The 26,299-nt window shown below is 45.2% G+C and overlaps 1 protein-coding gene across 1 annotated transcript in view; it reads left to right on the plus strand.

Moving 5' to 3' along the window:
• The first annotated feature begins 12,711 nt into the window (after positions 1-12,711).
• The window catches only part of LOC120932665 (carbohydrate sulfotransferase 1-like), a 66,542-nt gene continuing 52,954 nt past the window's right edge, over positions 12,712-26,299 (plus strand). The window contains exon 1 of the mRNA XM_040345204.1: positions 12,712-12,837. The gene's annotated coding sequence lies outside the window, so the exon portion shown is untranslated. The remainder of the gene's footprint in view (positions 12,838-26,299) is intronic.

The raw sequence follows: 26,299 nt of genomic DNA on the forward strand, positions 1-26,299 counted from the left end.
AGATAATCCCTGTGCAGACCTCCAGTCTTGCTTTCCAGTGTTGGTGGACGTCAATTAAGCGCCTTTGCAGCTCCGGAGTGTGACATTTTCAGTTCAAATCCCCAGAAAGGGACTCAAAGGAATCCTGGGATTAAGGCTGGTTTCGTTGTTCGATAGCCATTCCAAAAACAAAACTATATCTATTAAAAATAATGAATCCCATTAGAGCCAGAAGCATTTCTCGGTGTGATTAATGCTGTACACATATTTTCTATGGATTTCGTCCCAGTTTCGCAGCCAAGGGATGGTCATAAATAGTCTCCAGCGCACCTGTAATAGCTCTCCGGTCAGATTAATGACGCAGATATTTTATATATGTGACCTCTCATGTTTATGGGCACTCAGCGGGCTTAAATCATGCTGAAATGTTTTTATGCTTTTGGTCTATAACTGTTTGAGATGACTTCTAGCATCGCATGTCATTTTATGCTTGGTTACTCTTGTGTGCAAACCACAACGCCGGCTAGATTGCAGCTGACATGGCACGCTGTCACTTTTGATGGCAGAATATAGAAGGTGAATGTTCTTTCACACACACACATTCTGGCACACACATGTGCATGTTCAAACTATAAGCGCAAGCAAAAGTATATGATGCAGTCAATATTATTAACAAGTTTTTTTTCTGAGTCCCTCCATAACATAACAATGGTGACAAACTTTGGTACCGAAATTTTTCCATAGGTGAAGCTTTAAAAGCTCTTATTAGTGTAGGGTTAACATTGAATAATGTCCCTAAAACGATTGTTCTCACTCTAGCATGCACAGCGATATGTAACATGTAGTGCAATCGATGATTTTGTACAGCCCCACCTTTGCATGCATGTGAGGGTAGTGGGGTAGGCTTTTTGGGGGGGCTTAAGTACTTGAGTATACTTTTCATTTTTTTATACTTGTTTTTCACTTGAATTTTCTTCTCCAGTCACAGCTGTCAGGGAAAGTAACAGCAGTGGTGACATTTTTGTTGGTTCTGGGTCCTTACTAGCTAGCTGGGATAGCAGAACCTTGAAACATGACGAGGCATACAGGTTCTGGCGGCCTGTGGAAGCGATCCAGTGACTTATTACATCGTTTTTGTTAGATTCATAGGGCCAGATCCACATAGCGAGTACACCGGCATATCTACTGATACGCCGGCTTACTTTCAAATTACCCGCATCGTATCTTTCGTTTAAATCCTCAAACCAAGATACGACGGCTTCTGGATTCGATCCGACAGGCGTACGGCTTCGTACGCCTTCGGATCGTAGGTGCAATACTTCGGCGCCCGCTGGGTGGAGTTCGCGTAGTTTTCCGCATCGGGTATGCAAATTAGCTTTTTCCGACGATCCACGAACGTACGCGCGGCCGTCGCATTCTCTTACGTCGTCTCTAGTCGGCTTTTTCCGGCGTATAGTTAAAGCTGCTATTTTGCGGCGTATAGATAGACTTGCCATGTTAAAGTATGGTCGTCGTTCCCGCGTCGAAATTTGAATTTTTTTTGCGTAAGTCGTCTGTGAATAGGAATGGACGTAAGTCACGTCTAAGTTCAAAAAATGACGTCGTTGCGACGTCATTTCGCGCAAAGCACGGCGGGAAATTTCAAAACGGAGCATGCGCAGTTCAATCGGCACGGGGACGCGCTTCATTTAAATGAATCACGCCCCCTACCTGCCGATTTGAATTCCGCCGCCAGAAATACACTACGCCCCCGTAACTTACGGCACAAAATCTTCCTGGATTTGACTTAAAGCCAGGTAAGATACGGCGGCGTAGCGTATCTCTGATACACTGCACCTATCCAATTCTATGTGGATCTGGCCCATAGATTGTAATGTATATTATGAGCCTTAGTATAGAAATGTTCCCTGCAATAATGCCAGTTCCTCTTCACACCATTAAACTTCTGATCCTACATGGTTGACTTTCTTGACTTTAAGATTGCAGTTTCTGAAGAAGTCCTGACTATTCTGTCCTTCATTCAAAAAAATTCTTGTACTCTTTTCACAGAATACAGCATGTTCTATGAATGGGAGAGAGTCGGGTGAATGATAGGATTTACAGTATCTCACAAAAGTACACCCCTCACATTTTTGCAAATATTCTATTATATCTTTTCATGTGACACTGAAGAAATTACACTTTGCTACAATGTAAAGTAGTGAGTGTACAGCTTGTATAACACTGTAAATTTGCTGTCTCCTCAAAATAACTCAACGCACAGCCATTCATTTCTAAACCGCTGGCAACAAAAGTGAGTGCACCCCTAAGTAAAAATGTCCAAATTGGGACCATATAAGCCATTTTCCCTCCCCGGTGTCATGTGACTCGTTAGTGTTACAATGTCTCAGGTGTGAATGGGGAGCAGGTGCGTTAAATTTGATGTTATTGCTCTCACTCTCTCATACTGGTCACTGGAAGTTCAACATGGCTCCTCATGGCAAATAATTCTCTGAGGATCTGAAAAAAAGGAGTGTTGCTCTACATAAAGATGGCCTAGGCTATATGATTGCCCAGACCCTGAAACTGAGCTGCAGCATGGTGGATAAGACCATACAGCTGTTTAACAGGACAGGTTCCACTCAGAACAGGCCTCACCCTGGTCGACCAAAGAAGTTGAGTGCACGTGCTCAGTGTCATATCCAGAGGTTGTCTTTGGGAAATAGACGTATGAGTGCTGCCAGCATTGCTGCAGAGGTTAAAGGGGTGGGGGGGGGGTCAGCCTGTCAGTGCTCAGACCATACGCCGCACACTGCATCAAATTGGTCTGCATGGCTATCTTCCCAGAAGGAAGCCTCTTTTAAAGATGATGCACAAGCAGGGGGTACAGGCAGTCAACCTGTAAGGGGCCCGGAGCTCCCCAGGGGCCCGGATAGCAACCCCTTTTTTTTTGTATATATTTGTGTATATATTGTATATATTTTATAAATATATATATATATTTTTTTTAATATATATATTTTTTTTATTATTTTTTTGTTTTTATTAAAGGGCCCAGAGGTCCACAGGGGCCTGGAGGTCCCCAGGGCCTCGAATGGCAACCCCCCCTTTTTTTTTTTATAAAAAAAAATATAAAACCTTTTGTTTTTTTATAAAAAATAAGTGAAGAAAAAGGGGGGTTGCCATCTGGGGACCTCTGGGTCCTATAATAAAAAGAAAAAAAATAAATAAAAAAAGGGGGGTTGCCATCCGGGGCCCTGGGGACCTCTGGGCCCTTTAACCACTTGGAGCCCCGGCCATAGACAAAAGACGGCCACAAGGTGGCTCTAAAATGCTATTGACGTCCTTGGCTCCTCTGGCCACTGGGGGGCGCACACGCGTTTCCAGGCGGCGTCACTGAGATGCCGATGCACGTGCCTGTCGGCCGCGATGTCCGCCAAGTACCCGCGATCGGCCGTTACACAGACAAGGACGTGGATCTGTGTGTGTAACGTGTGCAGTACAGAAGTGGCATTACCAAACCTGATTCCAAATCTCAAGAGAATAGGCGTCACAAGCAACAGTGCCTTGGATAATCTCACCCAGTAGATATACAGATATGAGGCTATAGAACAAGATAGGTAGATTCACAAAGAGTTAGGCCGGCTTATCTACAGATAAGCCGACCTAACTCTGAATCTAAGCCGGCCTATGTTTAAGTGTATTCTCAAACAGAGATACACTTAAACATACCTAAGATAGGCTGGCTTGCGCCATTCTATCTTAGGTTGCAATGTTTCTTTTGGCCGCTAGATGGCGCTTCCATTGCGGCCAGCCTAGATTATGTTAATGAGGGGATACGCCAATTCCCGACGATTTACGAGCGTACGCCGGGCCTACACCGTCGAGTTACGTCGTTTCCGTACGCGATAGGCCGCCTAAAGTTATTCCACCTATGAGGTGGAATAACAATGTTAAGTATGGCCGCCGTTCCCGCCGCGAGGTTCAAATTTTTTACGTCGTTTGCGCAAGTCGTCCGCGAATCGGGATTTACGCCGTTTACGTACGCGTCAAAATCAATAGGCCCGTACGGCCTACTTAGCCGCAATGCGCACTGGGAAATGTAGTCGCCCGGCGCATGCGCAGTGTAAAAAACGTCAAAAAACGTGAGGTCAAGCCTCATTTCAATACTACACGCCCCCCTCCCAGTCATTTGAATTAGGCGCGCTAACGCCCGCTTGTTTTAGGCTACGCCGCCGAAAATTTTAAGGTAAGTGGTTTAAGAATCACTTCTAACCTAAATAATTTACGGCGGTGTAGCCTAAAAAGAGTAGGCTAGGCCGTCCTCATTTTAGGCGCCCCTACGTGAATATACCCAAAAGTGTCTAAGCACTGTCACAAGTCAGGATGTGCACTGGTACTTCTCAACAGGAATTCAAGACAAAAGCACATATTTTTAGATGGCCCCTATAGAAACGGTGAATCCTCTATCTTAAAGTGGATGTGTGTAAACCCTCACATATATCCAGTGAAGTGAAGAGCCTCAGATGATAAACAGAGATGAAACAAATCTCCATACATAGGTTTTACAGGTATATCAGCTTTCTTCAGCTTCATAGATTCTTTAGAAAGTGCACATCAGGTTATAGGTTTTATTCTACCTGTTCAGCACAAGGAGTGGATTCTTGGCATACAGCCAAGACTGCTAATTGGAGGAAAGGCACACACCCCCCTCTTCACATAGGCAAGAGAAAAATGTAATGTGTAGAGCTCTGCTGTGACAAGACAAGCTCTCCATGAATCTATTTATAGCAACCTCACACGACAAAAACTTTGGGCTGGTTTTATCTTGATTGACAGAGAACTTGTCAGAAGTTATCGTGCTGATAACAGAGCAACGAAACAACAGAAACACAGGGACTTAGTGTTTTGGAGAGAGATAAGAAAACACTACAGATACATGTGCCAAGCTCACATTTCATAAATCAGGTTTACATCCACTTTAAGTTCACAGTAATAGACAGATTGCTTCCAACACAGCAAAAAAGAGTGGATAAATGTTCTCTATTTGTAAATTAGGCCCGAGATATTTATGTAAATCAAGTCTGAGATCAATGAGTCCAGCTTTCTCTCCCATCCATACATTCTAAGAGTATTTAGCTTGTAGAAGTCCCATCGGATGGATTGAGGAATATTAAATGGCTGTTCATTAGTGTTCTTAATTAACTCACATACATACCACACCGTTTGTTTCTTTGAGAATCCCATGAATTACAGTAAACTTGAAACAAGTTTTTTTTCCATCAATTCCTGGGCCTGAGGCATCTGGTCCCAAGAGGAGAATAGGAAAAGACAGCTTGAATGAAAGCTTTAATGAACACATCACTCTATTTTTTCACTCTTACATTACAAAGTAAATCTGATTTATACCTCTCTTTGTGTCAGCGCTACCTATTACCAGCTAATGACATTTTTCTTTCCACCCAAATGGGATTTTCACAAATCATCCATTGCAAAAAATACACAATACAATGATCAATATATGTAAAAAAACGGTTATCTACCTGCTACATTATTGTATTTTTTCCCCAATTTTATTATCCTAAACCCATTGGAATAGCTAATTCTATTTTATGTTTACAGCAGATTGAAGACCTAATTATTGCTGCCAGCTTATTTCTCCTTTAATTTTCCTTTAAAGTGGATGTAAACCCCCCAAAAAAATATTTATTTTTTGATGTCACAATGTAGAGTATAAGATTTCCTATCATCTGTGCCCAGTCTTGCCACACAGAGTTAATCCAGCTCTGAGCAATCCCCTTTAATTGTTCAGTGAAAATAACAGACTTCCAGATAAAACCCTGTCTAAATAAAAAGTCCTTTCCTCTCTCCTTGCTTTGAGTGACAGGTTATTTACATATCTAGCTTGGACATGTTTATCATATGTTATGTTATGTTTATCATAATATGAGGTGATCCACAGTATAAAAAGTGAGAAGTCCACCCTTCCCCCACATAACACATCCTGGTAATATACAATGAACTGTGAATCGCCTCATATTATGATAAACATAACATAACATATGATAAACATGTCCAAGCTAGATATGTAAATAACCTGTCACTCAAAGCAAGGAGAGAGGAAAGGACTTTTTATTTAGACAGGGTTTTATCTGGAAGTCTGTTAATTTTCACTGAACAATAAACGAGGATTGCTCAGAGCTGGATTAACTCTGTGTGGCAAGACTGGGCACAGATGATAGAAAATCTTATACTCTACATTGTGACATCAAAAAAATAATAATAATTTTGGGTTTACATCCACTTTAACCACCTCAATAAAGGGCACATTCACCCCCTTCCTGCCCAAGCCATTTTTCAGATTTCAGCGATGTCACATTTTGAATGACAATTGTGCGGTCAAGCATCACTGTACTAAAATTTACATTTTTATCATTTTTTTTTTCCACAAATTGAGCTTTCTTTTGGTGGTATTTGATCACCTCTGTGGTTTTTATTTCTTGAGCTATAAACAAAAATAGAGCGACAATTTTGAAAAAAATTCAATATTTTTTACTTTTTGCTATAATAAATATCCCCAAAAAAGACATAAATTTTATTTTTTTCCTCAGTTTAGGCCGATACATATTCTTCTACCTATTTTTGGTAAAAAAATATCGCAATAGGCATTTATCGATTGGTTTGCGCAAAATTTATAGCGTTTACAAAATAGGGGATAGTTTTATGGCATTTTTATTAATAACTTTTTTTTTTACTACTAATGGCGGCGATCAGCGTTTTTTTTTTGTGACTGCAACAATATAAACAAAAGAAGAGTGACAAGTTTGAAAAAAAAACAATGGCCCGGATTCACAAAGCACTTGCGCCAACATATCTGGAGATACGCCGCGTAAGTGCAAATATGCGCCGGACTCAGAAACTAAGATACGCCTGAAAATAGGCTTCATCTGACCGACGTAACTTGCCTACGCCGGCGTAGAGTGGGCACATATTTACACTGGACGTATTTGGCGCTCTCATTGATTTTCTATTCACATATGCAAATGAGGGAGATACGCCGATTCACGAACGTACGTCCGTCCGACGCAGTGCGCGTAAAGTCATACGTCCGGCGTAAAGTTATGCCCCATAAAGGAGGTGTAACTCAGCAGCATCCATGCAAAGGGCTGCACCAGGGAACACAAGCCAACGTATTTTACGTAGGACGTGAATATGACTAGGCGTAGGTTACGTTCACGCCGTAGGCAGTGATCTGACGTATCTTAGGCAGTTGTTCCGACATGATTGTGAGCATGCGCACTGAGATGCACCCATGGGACGGTGCATGCGCAGTTGGCGGTACGTATCTGACTGGCGCTCGGCCCATCATTTGCATGGGGTCACGCCTCATTAGCATGGCTCACGCCCACTTCCACTTACGCCTGAGAAACCCAGCGCAGATTTGGGAGGTAGTGCTTTGTGAATTCAGTGCTTGCCTCTCTGCGTTGCGTCGGCGTAGCGTAAAGGAGATACGCTACGGCGGCATAAATATGCGCCAGTGTCTGTGAATCCGGGACAATATTTTTTACTTTTTGCTATAATAAATATCCAATTTTTAAAACACATTTTTTCCTCAGTTTAAGCCGATAAATATTCTTCTATATATTTTTGGTAAAAAAAAACGCAATAAGCATATATTGATTGGTTTGCGCAAAAGGTATAGCGTCTACAAAATAGGGGATAGATTTAAAGCATTTGTATTATTATTAGTTGTTTTACTAGTAATGGCGGTGATCTGCAATTTTTATAGTGACTACGATATTTCGGCAGACATATGGACACTTTTGACACATTTTTGGGACCATTCACATATATGCAGCAATCCGTGCTATAAAAATGTACTGATTACTGTATAAATGTGACTGGCAGGGAAGGGGTTAACACTAGGGGGGCAATCAATGGGTTAAATATGTTCCCTAGGGAGTGATTCTAACTGTAGGGAGAGGGAACTCACAAGGGGAGGAGCCCGATCAGTGTTCCTCTGTACAAGGAACACACCATCAGTCTCCTCTCACCTGACAGGACGTGACAGGGGATAGATTTATAGCATTTGTATTATTATTAGTTGTTTTACTAGTAATGGCGGCGATCTGCAATTTTTATTGTGACTACGATATTGCGGCAGACATATGGACACTTTTGACACATTTTTGGGACCATTCACATATATGCAGCGATCCGTGCTATAAAAATGCACTGATTACTGTATAAATGTGACTGGCAGGGAAGGGGTTAACACTAGGGGGCGATCAATGGGTTAAATATGTTCCCTAGGGAGTGATTCTAATTGTAGGGGACTCACAAGGGGAGGAGCCAGATCAGTGTTCCCCTGTACAAGGAACACACCATCGGTCTCCTCTCACCTGACAGGACGTGGATCTGTGTGTTTACACACACAGATCCACGGTCCTGCTCTGTTACTGGGCAATCGCGGGAGCCCGGCAGACTTCACGGCCAATGGACATGCGCATCGGGTTCCCAGTGACAAGGCACGCCCCCTGGTCAGGATCTGATGTAATCAGTGCGTGACTCCCATATTTGCCATTAAATTCATAGAGCATGGCACCCAGAGTTCCAGAGCCAAGAGATTTTTCATATATGCTTGGAGCAGTAACATCTTACTCCTTGGCTATAGTGATCTCTAGTAGTCTCATATAACATGTTCCCAGCCTCTGGCTCTCTCCTACACCCTGTCTCCAGCTACACCTGTAGTATGTCTATAGATTATGGGCCAGATTCAGGAACGTTTTACGCCGGCGTGTCTATTGATACGCCGCGTAAGTTAAAAGATGCGCCGTCGTATCTATGCGCGGTATTCTTAAAACAAGTTACGCCTGAATTTTGGCTTAATACCACCGACGTAAGTCTCCTACGCCGTCGTATCTTAGGTGCATATTTACGCTGGCCACTAGGGGCGCTTCCGTTGATTTACGCGTCAAATATGCAAGTGAGCAAGATACGCTGATTCAGAAACGTACTTGCGCCCGTCGGATTTAGCTATGCCGTTTACGTAAGGCGTATGTCCGGTGTAAGTTTACCCCTCATAAAGCAGGGGTAAGTCATGTTAAGGTATGGACGTCGGAAACGTCGGAACAGCGTCGTATTTTACGTCGTTTGCGTAAGTCGTACGTGAATGGGGATGGGCGTAGGTTACATTCACGTCGACAAAGCATTGAACCAACGTATCTTAGGGAGTATTTGCGACGTGATACTGAGCATGTGTGCGCATGCGCCGTTCGTTCGGCCCCTCATTTACATGGGGTCACGGCTCATTGTAATACAACACGCCCACTGCCTTGATAATTTGAATTAGGCGGGCTTACGCCGGCCCATTTATGCTACGCCGCCGTAATTTAGGGCGCAAGTTCCTTCTGAATACGGTACTTGCCTCTCTAAGTTACGGCGGCGTATCGTATATGAGATGCGCTACGCCCGCCTAAAGATACGCCAGTCTTTCTGAATCTGGCCCAATGTCTGTAAATCTTCAGTCTTTGACAGTCTTCTGTAGCATTACATACACTGAAAATTGTGTGCAGCCCTTTGGTGAAAATAGATGCCTCAGTTGAACCCCTATATACTTCATAACTTGACAACCACTGGACAAGGGCCTGAAAAAGTGGAATCATGAACAAAGAAAAAGAAAACAAACCACTGTCAAACTACAGTTGAACCTCGGATTACGAGCATAATCCGTTCCAGGAGAATGCTCGTAATCCAAAGCACTTGCATATCAAAGCGAGTTTCCCAATTGAAGTCAATGGAAACGAAAATAATTTGTTCCGCATTGACTTCAATGGGATGCAATACCGCATGCGGCCAGAGGTGGGGGGGGGGGCAGAGAGCCTCGGAAACGTCCGGAAATGCCCGAGCACACATTGGCTGACCTTGGCAAATGTCGGAAAGGCTTGGAAACTGAGTATTCCGCACCTCAGGCCAAATGTGGTACTGCAGGTCCTATTAGTTTGAGTTCTGCTCGTCTTTCGAGTCAACATTCGCAAACCGAGTCAGAATGTATTTTTAAAAGTTGCTCGCAAATCAAAACGCTTGTTAATCGCTTTACTCTTAAACCAAGGTTTCACTGTAGTTATATATACTTTAAATGGAGCTCATTGTTTAGAACCATTGGCAGGGTTTTTTTGTTTTTTTTGTTTGCTGTCTGTGTCCCTGCTGAAGAGATTTTTTCTATTTATCAAGTTGATCATTATCAACAGGATTGAAAGTGAGGGACAATCCAAAAATGTAAGCTTTCACCTGTTTAGTTATACGGAGGAAATATTGTAATATGGAATGTCTGCCGAGGAGATTTCCCTTAATATGGATACATTTCATCTATATGACATGAAGTGAAGGAAAATCTTCCCAATGGGAAGCAGATTGCAAAAACAAGCCAACAGGGGTTTCACCTTTTCCTATTTCATTCAAAGTGAAAATAACGTTTTTTACTGGTGGCCCCACTAGTATTTGTCTTCCATTTGCTCTATTACCACTGTGTTCAACCAATGGGGACAAAGAAAAAAAAAGAAATCTGGATATAGTAGAGTGTGTGACTTTCTCCCTTCCATGAGAAAATGCTGGTTCTTGAAGATTGACTATTCAGGCATCCAACCAGGGGCGGACTGACAACTCATGGGGCCCCGGGCAATAGGAGATTATGGGGCCCCCGGGCAATAGGAGATTATGGGGCCTCTGGGCAATAGGAGATTATGGGGCCCCGGGCAATAGGAGATTATGGGGCCACACAGTATACACACACATACAGTGTACATACACACAGAATACACATACACACACTGAAAAGGTACTGGAGAGGCGGGGCAGCTATAATTTGGGATTTGAAGACCAAAGGGATGTCGGTAAGGGACATTTCAGGAACAGATGTAAAAAAAAAACAGATTTTTACATACTGGGGCAGATTCAGATAGAGATACGACGGCGTATCTCCTGATACGCCGTCGTATCTCTGAGTTCTGTCGGTCGGATCTATGTGCCTGATTCATAGAATCAGGTTACGCATAGATCTCCCTAAGATCCGACAGGTGTAAGTGACTTACACCGTCGGATCTTAGGCTGAAATCTCACGCTGGCCACTAGGTGGCGCTTCCGTTTGTATACGCAAGGAATATGCAAATGAGGAGTTACGCCGATTCAGAAACGAACGTCCGCCCGGCGCTTTTTTTTTACGTCGTTTGCGTTCGGCTTTTTCCGGCGTATAGTTACCCCTGCTATATGCGGCGTATCCTATGTTAAGTATGGCCGTCGTTCCCGGGTCAAATTTAGAATTTTTTACGTCGTTTGTGTAAGTCGTTCGCGAATACGGATGGACGTAATTTACGTTCACGTCGAAACCAATGACGTCCTAGCGACGCAATGCACGCTGGGAAATTTAGCGGACGGCGCATGCGCAGTTCGTTCGGCGCGGGGACGCGCCTGATTTAAATTTTACACGCCCCCTAGCCGGGATCTACGCTACGCCGCCGCAACTTTAGAGGCAAGTGCTTTCTGAATAAAGCACTTGCCTCAAAAACTTGCGGCGGCGTAACGTAAATCAGATAAGTTACGCGGATCTAAAGATCCGCTGACCTATCTGAATCTGGCCCACTGTCTCTGGTTTTACTGAGGCTGGCAAACCTGGTGGGGCCCCCTAGTGGCATGGGGCCCAAATGGTCAGTCCGCCCCTGCATCCAACACTGTCACATTGGTGCTGGTAGACAGTCTTCAGCTCTGTGTAAGCTCTGTGTAAGCTCTAAAGCCTCGTACACACAATCAGATTTTCAGACGGGAATTGTGTGATGGCAGGCTTTTGTCGGAAAATCCGACCGTTTGTATGCTCCATCGGACAATTGTTGTCGGATTTTCCGACAACAAATGTTGGACAGCATGCTTTAAAATTTTCCAACAACAAATGCGTGCTGTCGGATTATCTGATCGTGTGTACAGAAGACCTTTGGAAAAAAATCCAAAGTACAAACACGCATGCTCAGAAGCAATGCTAACCATAACACAACATTAGCAGAAGTTGCCCAAAGGGTGGCGCTTAAAAGCTGAAAAAACACGTTGTTTTGTGTTTGTTGGCCGACAATTATTTGCTGTTCAACGCCCTTCAGACATAAGTCCTACGCTTTGTCCACAGAAAATCCGATCGTGTGTATGAGGCTCTAGGGTGGGGGCTGTAGACTATGTTTCAGGTTACACCCTAAATATGGTCAGATGGACTTTTAAAGCTGAACTCCAAGTAGATACTGTATAAAAGACACAAATGAAGCAGCTCTGTAATCTGTACTTTGTAATCATAATGTGTACCTGAATTTGACCTGGTATCAGCCTTTTGCAGTCCACTGTACAGCCTGTGTGGCAAGGAGCAAAAATAATAAGGCAGCATAAAGAGCACAATAGGTGTGCTGGAGTGCAAGGAGCATGCTGATAGGTCAAGAGAGCAGAGTGAAAGAAAATCTCAGCAGCCTGCTGCTTCTCTTTTTACTGTCCAGGCACAGGGTGGGGATTGGGATAGACCCCATAAGCGAAAGTGAAATCGCAGTAGAGAACAATTCTGTCTCTCCCCTGATAGTCAGGGTTGTGTTGTGTGGCATAGCTGGTTGGACAGAAATACAAATTCTATGGCGGGTAAAAGAACTCCCTTATGTGTATTATGTGTATGTATTAAGTTGTTTGATTGAAGTTTAGCATTAATAAAGCTATGTTTTCTAACTTGTCTAGGCAGTGGTTCCCATTGACAATGGCTAACTGACCGTTTCTGGGTGGGAGCATCCGAAGCCAATGATGGTCACCCAATGCAGCTGGATTGTGCAAACACCATGTTGTGTCACTGAGTACCGTACTGTGGTAAGTGTAACAGACTGATTCTTTCCTCGTGTTTAAACAGTGACATTTCTATTTGATCTCGCTCTACAGCAGATGTTAGCTGCCTGTGTTTGCAGCGTTTTCGTTCTCTCGAGTAACGAATGTAATGCAATCACACTTGCCAGCTCTGAGGCCTAATTGGATAACGTAATCCTATAGCCAGCATGTCTTATAGCAGCAATTAACCTTCCCTCCAGTCTCAGATGCAATCAACACAAAATGGTTTATGTCAACCTATCAAGAGTTTTTTTTTTTTTTACTTGTTCAGAAAACAACTAATCTTATTAACAGGCACTCCTATTACTCTGAGCTGTCAGGAAACATGACGTTAAATAGAGACGTTTACACATACTTTCCAGATCTTCAGGTTAGAGAAACAAAACAGAAAACCACTGAATCTTTCTACATCAAATAAATGCCTTATAATTACCTAAGTTGTTAAAAATGAGTGTGTCCTAAAATGTAGCCCATGGATTTGGTAGACTTGATGCATCAAATGTTGGTAATACCAATTAGATTTGCACATCTCCCCATGTTTTAGCTCTTGTACAATGTAGCAAGTATAGAAATATCATCAAACTGACAGAAATGCAATGAACTTCCTGTATGGGCTGACGACATCGCGCCTCCATGCCCGGCGTTGTCAGCCCTGCCTGCTGGACAGCAACACTCTACCTGTCCTTACTCCTGTCTATCCAATTCCACAGATATATTGATTTCTTTCCCAGCAAAACAACGTTTAAGAGCCTGTCCACATGCTGTGTGTAGTAAAAGGGCTCTTGGGAGGTGTAGTTCTGGGGGGTGGCCTTATATGAAGAGGAACTAATCTCCCAGCATTTTTGGGGTAAAATATAATAGATGAGGTTGCACCGAGTAAATAGATACCCAACGCGTCAAACCTTAAATTTGCATGTGCCTGTGAAAGGGTGACAAACGTCAGTACTTTATATTTTCCATAGGCAAAGCTTTAAAAGCCCCCTATGGGTCATTAACTTTGCATTACGGAGGAGGTCTGGTGCTAAAAATACTGCCCTCACTCTGGCGTGCACAGTGATATGTAACGTTTGAATTTACGTTCGTATGTGCATATATGTGGGGATGGGGGGCCTCAAAAAAATTTGGGGTGATTTTTTGTGCTTGGGTGTACCTTTCATTTTTTTGCACCTTTTTTTCATCACATAGGGGATAAAAAGTCCCCTAGTTGATCTTTTGGTGACAGTTTTTCTTAATGAGACATCCAGGGTCTTTTAGACCCTAGATCTCTGCCCTGTACTCCACTGAATGTAATGAAATGCAGATTGAAATACATTCTTTCCTAGCCATGCTGGCCATGGACACTGAGAGGAGGACACAGAAGTGACGTTTTAAATTTCGCTTTGGGAAATTTGGGACAGCAAAAAGAAGATATAGAGAGCGGACTCGGCTTCCTCCTGGCTACCTGGCTGCACAAGCTATGCCGGTCCCGCAGATTGAGATTGGCAGGCGGAGCCCATAATACGGTGGGGGGCACGTTCCCGAGGGTGTGTAAGCACACCTGCCCGAATGCTTCTATTTGACAGGCATTCTTGTCAGATATACACACAATCCTGGTGGCTGCAGACAGAATATGTATAAACCCCAACCCAAACACCCCCCCCCCCCCCCGCTGTCAAGTTCATACGCTGTATGGACCTGACAGTAAAGGGTTTAATTTACCTTTGGGACCGTGTATATTGTTAGACCCATAATTAGTGTGTAACATGAAACATGGTCGCATTCCTCTGCCCCCCACCCTCAAACTTCCCCCTACTTACCTAAATCATAGGTGCTCCTTTCTCAAGCATTCTTTTCTAATTTAGCACAGCTCTGCCCGCACAGTCATATCATCCATTCACAGAGATCTCTAAAGTCATATCTGCCATCGCCGCAGGGGGATTTGAAGATTGCGCCGGCGCAAGGGCAGTGATTTTACTACATTTTACTACATTTTCACTCCATTGTTACCTTCCTTCACATAACAGTAGGTATTACTTCTGTAAAATGATGGGCTCAGGCGTGTTCAGTTTATACCTGCCAGGAAGCCGTTACTGCACACCGCCAATCATGGGCAATGTCGGGAAATGCCTCACTTCCTACGATTGGTGGTGTGCAGGGGACGGCTTACTGGCGGGTACGATGCGAATACGCCTGAGCCCATCCCTACTTCTGTATGGACCTGGGGTTGGGATCTAAGCAATGTAGAAGCTACCTGTTGACCGAGATTTGCCTATAGGCTTATAGGTATTAGGCTTCATTTCCATGGAAGTTTTTGGACGTTTTTACAGCCACTTTTCTGAGCGTTTTTTGCAGCTTAAAAACGGCTCTCCGGGCGTGGTTTGGATGGCCATGAGAGCAGACGTGCTGTGCTGAAGCTCCCCTCCCGGCCTGCCTGCACTACCTGAGTACTAGCTCCCACCGCTGCAAAAATGGGTAAACCCAAGAAATCTAAGGACTCTAACCTGCTTGGATGCTCCACGAGATCCTCCTCTGCTCCTCCGCCGCTGATCACGGAGTATTTCACCCCCGGGGATCCAGCGGGACATCACGCGGCCAAGATGGCGCCGGCCTCGTCCTCTGCAGCCCTCTCGCCTTCACATGCCTCACGTGGAGCCGGATCACTGAGGTATGGCTCAGAAGGGGATATCGCGGCCGCTCGTCCCTTCATCCCCCCTGTCAACCCACATGCTGAAGCTCCAGCTCCCTCGGTCAGCCATGTCCTAGGCAGCCTCTCACAGCCGTTCCCTCCCTGCCTCGTGGAGCCACCGCCATCCACCGCTGCTCCTACCGCTCAGCCGTCTCCCTCCTGGGACACTCCTGCCACCCCTGACTGGGACCCACGCTCACTCCCACAGCGATCCCAGCCGCAAAGGAGCGGTATGCCATCACCCTCCCCTCATCAGGGAATTCCACCCCACGCCAGACAGCCCCCTCATTTGCAGCAGGCACCTGGACAGAGGGGGCTCCATTCTCGCCCAGAGCACCAAAATGGATCCTCCATGCAGCCCACGCTCATGCCCTGTACCCCTCACCAATCACCCCAGACCGGGCACCCTCTGCCCCTGTCCTTTGCAGCCCCAGCAATGGCACCTTTTGATCAAGCTGCAATGGACTATGAGACTGATCCCGACGGGTACACCTCTTGGCGGGACTATGTCCGTTGTATGCCCACAAAACATGATTTCCGCATGCTCATTCAGGAGGTACGTGAGACCTGTAGGTCAGAGATCAATATGCTCCGTACTGACTTTCACCACCTCTCTACCAGAGTTACATCTATAGCGGAAGATGTCGATGACACCAAACAAGAAATCTCACAAATACATGCACGTTTAGCCTCCCAAGCTACCACCCTCCGAGACTTTCATCGCCACCTTGAGGACCTAGATAATAGGGGGAGGCGCAACAACATTAGGGTCCGTGGCCTCCCGGAGGCTACCCAGGACGAAGATCTACCCGTCACCCTGCAAGCCATTTTTAACTCCGTGCTGGGACGCCCGGAGCACCAAAAAGTCAAGCTGGACCGTGCTCATCGAGCCCTTCGTCCCCGAGGGCCAGGGCCCAGACCCCGAGATGTGATTTGCAGGGTCCACAATTATACCCTCAAAGAGGAAATTATGAGGAAGGCGCGCAACATGCGCACTATTGACTTTGACGGCGCCCCCATTCAGCTCTTCCCGGACTTGTCCTGGATAACTCTCCAGCAGCGGCGATCCTTACAGCCGCTCCTCACCCTGTTGAGAGAGCATGATTTTCGATACCACTGGGGATTCCCCTTTAGCCTCACGGCGAAGAGGGATGGGAGATCCACCACGCTGAGATACCCGGAAGACCTGCAGTCTTTTTGTAGAGACCTAGACATTCCTGTGCCACCCACTCCCGGCTGGGAGCCCATCCCTGACCCTCCGCCCCGCCCAGATCCCTGGATCCAGGTTCCCCGGAGAAAACGCCCCTGGCAGCGCCCCTCTGTCCTGACCCCGCCACCACCTCGCGGTTGAACCTTTATCCTCTCGGTGATGACCCCCTCCTCACTGTCAAGATCGGTTCTCTGACCTGCTGTTTCTAGATGGTTCCATCCCCATCGAACTGCTAAGGTCCTACTCGTTTTGTTTTTGTTGCTTTTTGGAAGCCCATACTTTTGGACCTACCTTTTTTGCCAGCAGGACTCCCGCTATGGACTAGATGGTCGGCTTAAGCCGGTTGAGACCTCTCCTCCCTCGGTACTCCTTCATGGGGTCTCGATTCAGGAGACGTATTTATGTTGTATCTAGAGATGTCTACATGGCGCCCCCCCTTCCCTTATGTCTCCGAGCGCCTAGCTCTCTGAGATGTCCTTGGATTACGGTTATAGTTCTGGTTATATGATGTGCTGTGGTTTATTTCTAACTACATCCGCAGGCAGGCCTGGGTGCGGTTCACTCCACCCTTGGTCCTCCAGCCTCTTCCCCCAAGGGAGCTCTGACGGGTTCCTTACCTACTTAGGCACCCTTTTTTTTTTCCTTTATTTTTTGCTGGCAGGTTATTTTTATCTGCCCCTGTCAGGTGGAGCCCCTCAGAGATTCCCACCCCCCCCACCTCTCCAAGGCGGGTTATATTGTGAGATGTTACTGATGTTTGATTTTTTTCTGTTAAATGTTTTGTTTTTTCTTTGTCCTCTTCCTCTTTTCTCCTCTCTCCGGTTTCCCCCTCCTCTCTCTCCTCCACCCTCTGATCTTCTGGACGCCATCTGCCTTGATCATCTCAGCCCCTCCCGCTGGGTCCCATTCTCCCGGTATGATGCCACCCTTAGGAGCTCATCCTCAGATCATCCGACTGTCTGGCCGCTGGCCACCCCGACGGGTAAGCAGACGTTCTTTTTACTTCTGTATCCACCATGATCGACATACTGTCCCTTAATGTTAAAGGCCTTAACTCTAATATTAAGCGAAGTCTGGCCCTGCGCGAGTTCAAACGGTCTAAAGCAGACATTATCTTTATCCAGGAGACACACCTCACCAAATCCGGTAACATGGCCTTTGCTCTCAAACACTTTCCCCAAATATACCTTGCATCTAGCCCACGAAAGCGAGCAGGCGTGGCGATACTTTTTAGACAGGGTTCCCCCTTCCAATTGCGATCCCTATACACAGACCCTCAGGGCCACTTTCTCATTCTCCGAGGCAATTGGAAAGGCTCTGACATTACTCTATGTAACATTTATGCCCCGAATGTCAACCAAAACTCCTTTCTTTCCAGGGTTTATAAACGCCTATTTGCAGCACCTCACCAATATCTGGTCATAGGAGGGGACTTCAACTTGAACTATTCCCCTGGCCTGGATAGGCTGTCCGCAGGGGGTAGACAACCCCCCCAGGCCACCGATAGGAAATCTAGACTCTTCCGCCAACTGACCAGACAGTATGCCCTGTTTGACCCCTGGCGCGCCACATACCCCTCCGCCAGGCAATTCACCTTTTACTCCCACCCCCACAAGTCCCATTCCCGTTTAGATTATTTTTTTGTTAATGCCCCAACCCTGAGAGCCTGTCTTGACTCGGACATTCAAGCTATATCATGGTCCGATCACGCCCCGATTAAACTTTCCCTAGCACTTTCACCAGGATCCTTTAGAGTGTGTCATTGGCGCTTAAACGAATTTTTGCTTAAACATGACCCCTCCAAAATGGAGCTCGAGCAAACCTTGAAGTATTACTTCACTGAAAATAGCTCTCCTGAAGTCTCTCTTGCCTCCCTCTGGGAAGGACATAAAGCGGTCTTCCGGGGTCAGTGCATATCACTTTCCACTGCCTTGAAACGGAATGCTAATGCTGCTCGCCAGCTACTACTAGATGAGCTCCGGCAATTGGAATCCCGTTTACTGCCCTCCCCATCCCTTGCCACCCTTAGGGCTTTGGTAAGCACTAGAGCAGGACTGCGAGACATTGACTTGGGGAAGACTGAGAAAGCTCTCCTTCGACTCCGACAAACCTATTACGATAAAGCTAACAAGCCGCATACCCTCTTAGCTAGGCAACTCCAAGATAGAGCCACCGCTGCTTCGCCGGTTGCTCTTACTGATGCAACTGGAACCCTGCAATCCCACCCTTCTAAAATTGCACAGTTGTTTCACGATTACTATTCGGCTCTCTATAATGACCCGAGTGTGCCGCACAACCCTGCACCCCCTGATCTGACCCAGGCCATTAACTCTTACCTAGCAGACTGTGATCTGCCTGCTCTCGCCCCTTCCGCCCTAGCCAGCCTTAATTCCTCTATCACTGAAGAGGAAGTAACTGACACGATTAAGGCCCTCCCGAACAACAAAGCCCCTGGACCTGACGGTCTAACGTACCTCTACTACAAAACTTTCCAACCGCTCCTTCTCCCTCATATCACCGCACTGTTTAACGCTTTCATGACTAACTCCCCCATCCCGAGAGACATGCAGACCTCTTACCTCACGTTGATCCCCAAACCGGGAAAAGACCATACCCTCTGTTCTAATTACAGACCAATTGCCCTCCTCAACGCAGACTTAAAAATCTTTACTAAGTTGCTGGCGACTAGGCTGAACAACTTCATGCCGTCACTCATCCACAAGGACCAGGTTGGGTTTATTCCCCTCCATCAAGCGGGGGATAACACCAGGCGAGTTATTGACCTTGTGGAAGTGGCAAACAGGACTGGGACTGAGGCACTGCTACTCAGCCTGGATGCGGAAAAGGCCTTTGATAGGCTGGGTTGGCCTTTCCTGTTTGCGACCCTCCGGCGTGTTGGCTTGAAGGGCCCCTTCCTACAAGCTATTGCCCATTTATACTCGTCCCCTTCGGCACTAGTTAGAACCCAATTTGCCTCCTCCCCAATTTTCCCTATTTCTAACGGAACCCGACAGGGCTGCCCGCTTTCCCCTCTTCTTTACGCCCTATGTATTGAGCCCCTAGCAGCACACATCAGACAAAACCCAAATATTCGAGGAATCCCAGTCCGCACTAGGGACTTTAAGATTTCCCTATTTGCGGACGATGTCCTACTCACCCTTACACAACCTCAAGTCTCCCTCCCGAATTTGCATGTAGAGCTAGACCGCTATAGTGCACTTTCGGGGTACAAAATTAATAACTCTAAGACGGAGGCCCTCCCCCTCAATCTACCACCCCGGACACTGTCTGCCCTCTCCCAATCCTTCGGATATGCTTGGAAGACATCTGCCTTAAAGTACCTTGGTGTTTACCTTACGCCTTCCTATGACACTCTATATAAGGCCAATTTTCCCCAACTATACACCTCCATTAGGGCATCCCTGGCCAAATGGAAAAACCTGAAGCTGTCCCTATTTGGTCGCTTAGCAACCATTAAGATGGCGATCCTGCCTAAGCTTCTCTATCTTTATGAAACGCTCCCCATTCCTGTCCCAACAGCACACCTTAGACACATCCAGGGCGATTTGTTAAAATTTTTTTGGAACTATAAGAGACACCGGATAGCTAGGTCAGTCCTCTATGCCCCTCGCGACCAGGGTGGCCTTGCTTTCCCTAACGTTGCCAAATACTACTTAGCCGCCCAGCTGCGCTCAGTGGCCTCTTGGTGTACCCTCCATGCCTATAATCGATGGACGCAAATTGAAAAATTGTGGCTAGCGCCCACTCACCCTAACTCCATGCTGTGGAGTCCCGACACATCGCTCAGCCCATCACAACTCCTAGGACCTATGGTATTATTGCGAACCTTGTGGCGGCGCGCTAAACTGCAATATCCCCTCACTTCCTCCGCCTCCCTGGTCACCTCCTTTTTATTTACACCTAGTATCCCAGACAGCTTGACCTGGCAGATGTCCCACTTCTGGAGAGATAGGGCCCTATTTCGCTTCGGTCAATTGGTGGATACTAGAACCAGAACCCTACGGTCTTTCCAAGACCTGAAAGAGGCTTTTGATTTGCCCAAACAGGCTTTTTTTAGTTATTTACAAATCCGTCATTTTGCTCAATCTCTAGTAACGAATCTTCAATTCTCCCCTTTAACTGAGTTTGAGAGAATCTGTTTGGAAGGGTCGTCCCCCAAAGGTATGATCTCGCGCACCTACCGGCTCCTGATACAGGACATGTCACCTACTGGGCCTCGACATGTCTACATGCTCCTTGATCGTGCCCTATTGGCAGACAGTCCATTCCCTAATTCACTCTATATTTAGTTCATCGGTGCCGTTTTGTCCTAAACTTTTCCTTCTGGGCCTCCCACCCCCCACGTTTTCTAAACTTTCTAAAAAACTCCTGGCCCAGGTCCTTACGACCGCACGGTGCCTAGTGGCCCTGAAATGGAAAAAGAAGGAACCTCCCTCCCTGTTTGAACTACACTCTAGAATCAGGGACGTTAAAAGGATGGAATACATGACAGCTTCCTTGAATAACACTCTTGACACCCACAACCAGGTATGGGAACTATGGAATGCGCTGGAGGCCCCGATCACGTGATAACCCCCTGTCTTGGGGGGGGGACGACCTGGTTAAGTATCCCGGGCTGGGGGGGGGGGGTCGGGGCGGATGGTGGACCTTTCTCCTCTCTTTTTCCCCTGCACTCTTCACCTCTCTTTCTATACTTCTCTCCGCTTTCACTGCCTCTCCTTTACTTCCCCACTATACTTTATGTTCCCTTGGTCGCTAAGACACACTGTGGCAGGCTAGATTCTGTGATGATATAGACACTAGGTCCTATGTTAACTAGTTTGGATTTTGCACTGACCCGTCTTATTATGCAGTTGTTGCACTGGCAACTTTGTCTGTCCCTCCTAGTGCTGCCCCTTTATGATGCCATGTGTCCTTTTATGTCTTTTTCTATTATTTTTAATTTTTTTTTTCTTTCCCGGTCCCTTCTTTTGTTTATCCTTTACCTGGAAAATGTTGAAAATTCAATAAAATTTAAGTTTTCAAAAAAAAAAACGGCTCTCCATGTTAGTCTATGGCCTCATGCCCACCATGACGCTTTTGAGCTGTAGATGGCTGAGCTGTTTTTAAGCTGCAAAAAAAAACCAGGGGAAGTGCGTTCTGAAGCTCCAGTGTTAGGCTTCATTTCCATGGACGTTTTTGGACATTTTTACAGCCACTTTTCTGAGCTCTTTTTAGCAGCTCAAAAACGGCTCTCCATGTTAGTCTATGGCCTCATGCCCACCATGACGTTTTTGAGCTGTAGATGGCTGAGCCGTTTTTAAGCTGCAAAAAAAAAACAGGACCAGTGTGTTCTGAAGCTCCAGCCAGACGTTAAAAAACGCCCAGAAACGCTCCCACTCAAAAAAAAAAAAAGGTAAAAAAAGTGGCTGTAAAAACGTCCATGGAAATGAAGCCTTAGAGCTGTAAAAATGCCAGACGTTCAAAAACGCTCAAAAACACGAAAAAACTCTACCGCTGCGTTTTTGAGCTCCAGCTCAAAAAAAAACAAAAAACATGGACAGGCGTTTTTAAGCTGTAAAAAAGGCTAAAAAAAGTGGCTGTAAAAACATCAATGGAAATAAAGCCTTACTATTGTGTTATGCTCACACTCTTCTAGAGCCGTATGTCAACCTCCAACCTCCATCCCCTGATGAAGTCACGTGACTGTGACGATACGCGTCGGGATTGGTAGGCAGGACACACTCCAGCATCTGACGAACGGACACACGAGTTCGCCACTCGTAAGGATTGTTGCAGAGTTCCTGAATTTTTATGTGAGTTTTTAATTTTGTTTTTAATAAACCTGTTTATATTGCTGACTGGGCTATACTATGGGTATGTTTTTTCACCTCTTCCCCATCATCACGCCATTTGAGCGCTCCATCTGAGCTATTGAGAGAGGGATAGGAGTCATCACAAGCCCACACCAGCTGAGACATCCCCACACACTGTGAAATCTTGGGGAGACTAAAACAGCCAGTACCTGAACCCTGAGATCTAGCAGAAAGAGCAGAGGAAAGATAGAGGGACTGACGAGTTCGGTGCTCGTGGATATGAGCCTGAGATCTCTCACCTACATGTGAGTGCACTCCCACTCGCCAAGATCCCAATTACCAACCCCTTTTTGTGACGGTATTTCACCATCAGCCTTTTTTTTGTCTTTTTACTTTGTTTTTTTCATGTTAAACATCGGACGGAGATTTATGTGTGCTACCTATTTGTGGACTATAACCATCTAGACCAGGTTGATCTAGACACATTGCGGTCAATTTGAGGTGAGCAGCTGGGTTCACCAGAGGTGTATACATGTGACTTTGGTGTTGGCTCAACTATTCTATTCCACCTATACTCCGGATCCAAGGGTCTTATATATATTTCTTTTAGAACTTTTTTCCGTGCTTCTTCTCTTAAAGTGTATTTTTTGTATTATCATTTTTACACAACACCTGCACCGTTGGAGATCAGGATTTACCTCTGTTGGAATACACCAATACACGGCAGGATTGTGCCGGATCTGGACTTTTTCAGAGTGCAGATTTTTACTAAGGACTGTCCTTGTGTTATTTTCATTGCTATATATGCTTTATAATATTATTCTCACTAGCTACTTTGTAAACGTTATCACCCAGTTTCACTCTTTGTCCCACACTCTACAGCGCAAGTATTTTATTTAAATTTTTTCTGTTTCACTTTAGTCTATCGAGGTAGACCTTTATATTTGCAGCAGTATTTTCAGTTTGTTCCCCTCCCCTTCACTTTTCAGACAGCGCAGGAGTTCACCTTATCCAACCTCCATTTATTAATCGGCTACGCCTCATGTATGATAATTGCAGGATGCATTTACGCCACCTACAGAAGTCTGTTGATCCTAAATCATTTTCCATTTTTCTATCCCTCCTGTATTTATTTTATTCTATTACCCCCTCTTATACTTGTATCTTATATGTTTGTATTGAAACAATCAAAACTTAATAAAAAATTGTCAATTATAAAAAAAAAAAAAAAAAAAAACAATGCAGAAGCCTGTGCATTTCACCTGTGATGCCCTGATTGTGGTTGGAACGATCTTCAGGAACCAATGCAAAAAATGTAATAAATGAATGTTTTTAATTGTATTACATTTATAATTTTTTTGCAAAAGGTGGACTATACATGTAATCATTGACCAAGCTTAAAAGAAACCTATCTGAAAATGCCCTTTGCCTGGTTTGCCTACAAGGCCACCTTTCTTTGAATTCAACAAGCCTGATAGCTGTACTGAATGAATATTTGGCAGATTTAAACAGTGAGCTGTCCAGTGCTGAAACTAGCTCAGCATTGGAGGTTTTTTGACATGTTATAAAAAAATATAAACATGGACACCCCCACCTCTTTAGATGCCAGCCTGCAGCAGTGTGGCATCCACAGAGCATTAATGGCATTGGAATGCATGCCTCCTTTCCAGCTGCAGTCCAGTGTTTTTTTTTTTTTGCTCTTTCCCTTGTGATGACTTGATGTGACAGCCTGTGACACCTCTCATTCTCTAAGTGGTGAGACATGCCGCTGCCTCCAGTTTTTAATGTTTCATGTGTTGCAACGAGTAGATATCCTGTAGTAGAGAACTGTGCCAGCTATTGACTGCAGTGTTTCTACAATACAGCTAATGGTCTTATCGATGGACACAGGAAATCAAAGAAGAATTCTTTTAGCAGATTGTGATAAATAGTTTTGTTAAAGTTGACCTGCCATGTAGTAACTGCTTCATGTCCGCAGTATGACCGGAATGATTCTGGTCATAAGGATTTAGGAGAAATGTTTAAATGTTTTTTTTTTTATAATATAAAATCTTTGATTTATAAATAAACTTTTAATACAAAGTTCACCCCTGAAAACGCATTACCATGGCACTATGGAATGGCTAAATGGAGAACTGCTTCCTTACAAGTTTTACCTCATGAGATGGAGATGTCTGAGGAGAGCAGGAAGGATTGGGGGGGGTGGGGGAGGGGGGGGGGGAATTCACCAACTCATTACACCTCTGTTTAAATTTTAGCTTGAGCTATTGATACATATAAACAAGAATTTTTTTTTCAAGGCACATAAGGATAGACAAGTAAACATGTGAAAAGGAACTGAGATGAATGATAGCAACTGTGTTCTGCCCAACTTTCATGTACGCAGTAACTTGTTTACAATGGGATGTTGGTATCTTCCACTGTCCTAGCTAGACCCTCCCTACTTCTTCCACATTCCCCCAGTCACTTTTTCACAGACACCAGTTAGTTTTTCACAGACACTTCAAAAGGCTGGAAAAGCATCCTCTGTACTGCAATTAACTGAAGTAAATTTGCATTGGATTCAACTTATGTGTCCTATTGAACAGTTAAAGGGTAACTCCACTTTTGTGGGGGGAAAAAATTGCAAATAAAGAAAAAATAATATAGCATATATAATTGCGACTCGAGTCATATTGTAATTGAATGTTATTAAAATGTACCTTTCCTTTTCAATCTGCAGTCAATGGGGTAGATTCAGGTAGGGGCACGCACTGCTACGGAGGCGCAGCGTACCGTTTTTACGCTACGCCTCCGTAAATTACTTGAGCTACGCTTCATTCACGAAGCATTTGCTCCGTAATTTGCCGCGGCGTTTCGTAAAAGGGGCTGGCGTAAGCGCGCGTAATTTAAATGATCCCGTAGGGGGCGTGGATCATTTAAATTAGGCGCGTTCCCGCGCCGAACGTACTGCGCATGCTCCGTCGGGAAAATTTCCCGACGTGCATTGCGGTAAATGACGTCGCAAGGACGTCATTTGCTTCGACGTGAACTTAAATGGCGTCCAGCGCCATTCACGATCCACTTACGCAAACGACGTAAATTTCGAAAATCGTGACGCGGGAACGACGTCTATACTTACCATTGGCTGCGCCTCCTAATAGCAGGAGCAGCCTTACGACGAAAGCGACGAACGCAAACAACGTAAAAAACTAACGTCGGGCGCGCGTACGTTTGTGAATCAGCGTAAGTATGCAATTTGCATACTCTACGCTAAAAACTACCGGAGCGCCACCTAGCGGCCACCGTAAGAATGCAGCCTAAGATACGACGGCATAAGAGCCTTATGCCAGTCGTATCTTAGGCTACAGTCGGCGTATCGAGCTTTCTGAATACAGAAAGTCGATACGCCGGTGCTACTTAGCAATTACGCTGCGTATCTATGGATACGCAGGCGTAATTGCTTGCTGAATCCACCCCAATGTAATTTTCTGAGAATACATTGCAATATGGCTACCTGGAGATATTCTGTACACAGAATGTGTACTGACCACCCCCAGAAACATAATTTCCTGCTTGTGTGATTGGCTCACCAATTTTCCCAGAAGTCTGCCGAAGATACAAGTCAGATTTCAGACATCCCTTGCAACAAAAATGTCATTTTTTTGAGAGATACTTTCAATAGGAACACGTCTAAAGGGATGCAGGCCCAGTAGATTTCCTCATTTGTGCCCTGCAGCTGCACGCCTGACAGTTAATTATGAAACCACTCCCATT

This window comes from Rana temporaria, chromosome 3, assembly GCF_905171775.1.
Source record: "Rana temporaria chromosome 3, aRanTem1.1, whole genome shotgun sequence".
Classification (NCBI taxonomy): Eukaryota; Metazoa; Chordata; class Amphibia; order Anura; family Ranidae; genus Rana; species Rana temporaria.